The sequence below is a fragment of the Helianthus annuus genome, chromosome 17, assembly GCF_002127325.2.
Source record: "Helianthus annuus cultivar XRQ/B chromosome 17, HanXRQr2.0-SUNRISE, whole genome shotgun sequence".
NCBI lineage: Eukaryota > Viridiplantae > Streptophyta > Magnoliopsida > Asterales > Asteraceae > Helianthus > Helianthus annuus.
Genome location: NC_035449.2, coordinates 110,677,950 through 110,683,076, shown reverse-complemented (window position 1 = coordinate 110,683,076; position 5,127 = coordinate 110,677,950). Strand labels below are relative to the sequence as shown.

The 5,127-nt window shown below is 40.9% G+C and overlaps 1 non-coding gene across 1 annotated transcript; it reads right to left on the bottom strand.

Moving 5' to 3' along the window:
* Positions 1–441: 441 nt before the first annotated feature.
* LOC118489375 lies at positions 442–548 on the bottom strand. The gene has a single exon (XR_004887394.1). It is a non-coding gene; the product is annotated as a small nucleolar RNA R71 (small nucleolar RNA).
* Between the last annotated feature and the right edge of the window lie 4,579 nt (positions 549–5,127).

Sequence of the window (5,127 nt, the reverse complement as noted above, 5' to 3'; positions counted from 1 at the left end):
CGCTTTCTCAGAAAAAGACTAAAAGCTAAAAACCAAGAGAAGGTTTCGGGGAACCTACTTCCAATGGCGGACCAACGTACCCTCATAGATTATCTACGACCCACCGTAGGTATTCTTGACGCTGCTATCAATGAACCGAATGTTGAAGCCAATAACTTCGAACTTCGGCCGCATTTGATACAGATGCTTCAAAACTCTGCAAACTTCCATGGGCTTGCGGACAAGGATCCCCATCTACATATTACTAATTTCTTAGAAATATGTGATACCTTTCGGATCAATGGAGCATCAAATGACGCCATCCGCTTCCGAATGTTTCCTTTTTCACTAAAAGACCGAGCAAAGGCTTGGCTTAACGCCCTCCCAGCTAGATCGGTAAACACCTGGGATGAACTAGCCCAAAAATTTCTATATAAGTATTTCCCTCCCGCTAAAACGGCTAAATTAATGACTGAAATTAATACCTATTCACAAGAGGATGGGGAATCCTTATATGAAACTTGGGAAAGGTTCAAGGAGCTATTGCGAAAGTGTCCTCATCACGGTCTTGCGATATGGCAACAAGTATCCACTTTCTATAATGGGTTGTTGCCACACACAAGACAAACACTTGACTCTAGCTCCGGGGGACTTTTAGGTAATCGCCGCCCGCATGAAATATATAATCAAATTGAGGAAATTGCTCAAACCAACTTCCAGTGGCACACTCCCCGAGACAATAAATCTATTGCCCCGGGCGCCCATAAGGTTGATGAAAGCACCTCTTTACAAGCCCAAATCGAGGCCCTTTCTTCTAAAATTAAAGAGTTAGAAATGATAAAAACAGTCTCGGTTATGGCTTGTGAAGGGTGTGGTGGGCCACATGAAAGTTGGAGTTGTATGAAAGAAGCAGATGATCAAACAGAATCAGTAAACTACATTGATAATAGACCTAGGCCGTCGGGTCCCCCAACGGGCACCTACAACCAAGGATGGCGAAACCACCCTAACCTTGGTTGGAGAGAACCCGACAATAGTAGTAACCAACAAAATCAACGAACAAACTTTCAACAACCAAGAAATGAGTCACAAAATTTCCCTCAACAACAAGGTGGACGAGAAAGGCTTGAAGATACTATATCTCGCCTTATCTCCGACACTGAAAAGAAAAACTCGGATAGGTTTCTACAATTAGAATCAAATTTTAGAAATCAACAAGCTAGTATACAAAATATCGAAAAACAAATAAATCAACTAGCCCAGAATTTCTCCGAGAGACCGTAAGGCGCGTTACCAAGTAATACCGAAACAAACCCAAAGGCGCAAGTTCATCTCATCACCTTACGGAACCGTACCGTGGGTCCCGAGGAAGGGCCACCGCCTACCCAGGAGATCACATCACCGCCCCACCAAGAGAAGGTTACTTCCCCACCATCAGAGCCCACCAAGGCTCCTCCGATTCCGTACCCCGGTAGGTTAATCCGTCAAAAGACCAATGAGCAATTCGCAAAATTCGAAAGTCTACTAAAAGAATTGCATGTCAATATTCCTTTCATTGACGTTCTAACCCAAATGCCTAAATACTCTAAGTTCATGAGGGACTTCCTCACTCATAAAAGGAAAATTGAAACATTGCAATTAGTTAACTTAGGCGAAGAATGCTCTGCCCTTGTACTCAACAAACTCCCCCAAAAGAAAATTGATCCCGGAAGCGTCACAATTCCTTGCTCGATCGGGGACTCCCCCGTTCGTAATGCGCTAGCCGACCTTGGGGCTAGCATTAACCTCATGCCCGCATCAATGTTCAAAAGACTCGGCCTAGGAAAAATGAGTCCTACAAAAATGAGTATACAACTTGCTGATCGATCTGTCAAATTCCCGCAAGGTGTCATTGAAAATCTCCTAGTCAAGGTCGACAATTTTGTCTACCCGGCCGACTTTGTCATACTTGATATGGAAGAAGACACCGAAGTCCCCCTCATACTAGGGAGACCATTTCTCGCCACCGCACAAGCAGTGGTGGACATGAATGACGGAACACTCACTTTAAAATATGGGGATAATGAAGTAAAGTTCGGGGTTGGGAAGAGAATAGAGGACGATGACCCGGTCAATTACATGAAGGTTATTGATTTGAGTTTGGATGATGCTCTCCGACGGTGCAACATGGGATGCAAAACATCCCGCTCGGAAAACATATAACCTCGCCTTGGGTCTAGCCAAGGACCCTTATAAACGTGGCGCACCACGGAGGCATTCCGCGGAATTATCCTTAGTTTAGTTTAATCTTTTAGTTTTAATTTGCAGGAATAAAACACACTCAGGATAGTCAAGGATAACAAGGGAAACGAGAAACATGGCCCCATGCACGAAAACAGGGCTATCCGACAACAATTTCTTCATTATAGTAAGCTCAGCACGGGTCGTGCCCAGCCAACACGGCCCCGTGCTGAACATCCTGCAGAAAATTGCCCAGTTCAGGTAACTGGACACGGGCCATGTTCACTGAACACGCCCCCATGTCCAGGCTTCTATTTCTTTTCTTTAATTTTTGTTACTGGCACTTGAACACGGGGTCGTGCCCGGTCACCACGGGCCGTGTCCAAAATGCCAGTAACATAAAGTTTTGCTTTTACCACCATTTTACACATTCAACCAACCTAAAAACTTATTTTTGGGACACATTGAGGACAATGTATAATTTAAGTGTGGGGGGGGGGATGCTTACACCTTGAATTTTGCAAGTCCTAATAATAAGCCTTACACAAAACTCTATTGGAACCGCTAATCACCCCAAATTTTTTCAAAAATTTTTAATTTTTTTACTTGTCTAAGTTTAAGTTGGGAATTCTAATTCTAACAAGGTTATATTTTTATAAATTTACAACCGATAGCGTCGTGATAGAAAGAACCAACATAAGAAAAACATGAAATGGCATGACAAGCTTAGTTAAAATTTGATTATATATACTTGATCACGTAAAAACCCATTCCCACAAAAAGTGAGTTTTGAGCCTTTATAGAGCATACAAATATACATCTTTACACTAAGTGCTCATTTTTCGTTTCTTGTGTGAATAGCCGCCTGGTTCTTACGACTCTAGAACTTGCCAAGATAATTCATTCCTGGTCCTTACCAACTTAAACCCAAGTAAGTAAATGATGGAGGCATTAGGACTAACCCTTTTTCTTTCAACACCATTATTTTTATTTTTCTTTTCACCTACCCAAAAATTCCCCCTAGTTAACCCCTTTGAGCCTAAACCTTTTCATTTCTTAACCCAAAACCCTTTTACCCACCAAAATCCCTTTTTCACTTTTAACCCCTTATTTTAGTAACAAAGCTTGGTTTTCGTGTGACTCTTGAAAAAAAAATGATGATGAAGTTGGAAATAAACAAACAAAGCTCCTCAAACAAAAGCTTGTTTGAATAAATACTTCATTAAAAAATAAAAAGTCACAAAAACAAAATGTTTTACGAAAACCAACGCTTTTTACGCCTTTCGCCCTTTTCAACTAACCACTAACCCAACCACCCACCTTTAGCCCAAGCCTAACCATTCACCCAAAAAGTCCTCTTGATATTTACAAAGGTATAAAGTTAAAAAGGAGGAGGATTGATTGCTTGGCAAGCTTATGGTAGAAATAAGTTCCATGCCGCTCTCGAGTGATTCACTAAAAATACACCTTCGGCCGAGTGTGAGTGATTTCCCCCGTGAGGTACGTGAACTTGTATATAAATGAAATTTTAAAAAGGTATGTTATGCCTTAATAAATAACTTATCTTATGAAATGTTTTTATAAATCATGACGAATAGGATTGTAAATAAATAAAAATAAAACCTAAACGATCTTGGAAAATCCCGACACTCTATGACAAGCCCAAAAACCTTCTCTTCTACCCATTCCATTTGGGAGTGAATAAAGCCACATTATAAAGAGTTTTGCTTGAGGACAAGCAAAGATTCAAGTGTGGGGGTATTTGATATGCGCAAAATGCAACATACAAATTATATCAATTGTGGCATAAAACTAACCATTTTTTAGTACTAATGTTGGAAAAAGTGTGCTTTTGTTTTCCTTTGGTATTTTCAGGATTAAATGAGCTCAAATTAACAAAAGAAGCAAGAAGACAGCAAAATCTAACATAAATACAAGAAAAGGAACAAAAGTGGATTGCCCGACCCCTCGACAGCATCTTCCCAAGCAAAACAAAGAAGGCAGAAGACTGAACACGCCCCGTGCTCAGCGAGCACGGGGCCGTGCCCAAGAAGCAGCAGAAAAGACAAACTAATAGAAGCTTCTATTGCCCACCACGGGGCCGTGCCCAGCGGACACGGGGGCGTGGTCAGAGTACTGCAGGCGCATTTATTGTAATTGCGAATTACAATTAATGAAGAGAGAGAGTGTCAGACGGACACGGGGCCTTGCCCAGCGGGCACGGGGCCGTGCCCAGGCTTCTGTTCAGCCTATAAATAGGAGTGCTTGGAGCCATTTCAACTTATCCCTTGGCACACCACCTCTCTCACACTTCACCCACCACCCACCACCATCATAACACCATCATCCACAACCATTATCCATTGTCCATTGATGCGTGTGTAGTGTAATATATTTTTGATGTATATTTTAAGCCTTTTTACACTTTTAGCCAAGTTTTAAATTTATAAAACACGATAAGCCCTTTCTTCTTGTTTTTGCTTTGGGAGATGCTGTTGAGGAGTCGGGCATGCCACGTTTCTTCCTTTTCTTTGTATTTATGTTGGATTTGACTGCATTTTTGCTTCTTTTGTTCATTTAAGCTCCTTTAACCCTGAAAAATACAAAAGAAAGACAAAAGCACACTTTTTCCAACATTAGTACTTAAAAAGGGTTAGTTTTATGCCTCATTTGATGTAATTTATATGTTGTATTTTACACACATCAAATACCCCCACACTTGAATCTTTGCTTGTCCTCAAGCAAAACTCTTTAATATGTGGCTTACACTCCCAAATGGAATGGGTAGAAGAGAAGGTTTTGGGCTTGTCTTTAGTGTCGGGAATCCAAGATCTTTATTGGTTTTTATTTTTATACTATTTACAATCCTATTCGTTATGATTTATTCAAAATATTTCATAAGATAAATTACTTATTAGGGCATAGCAT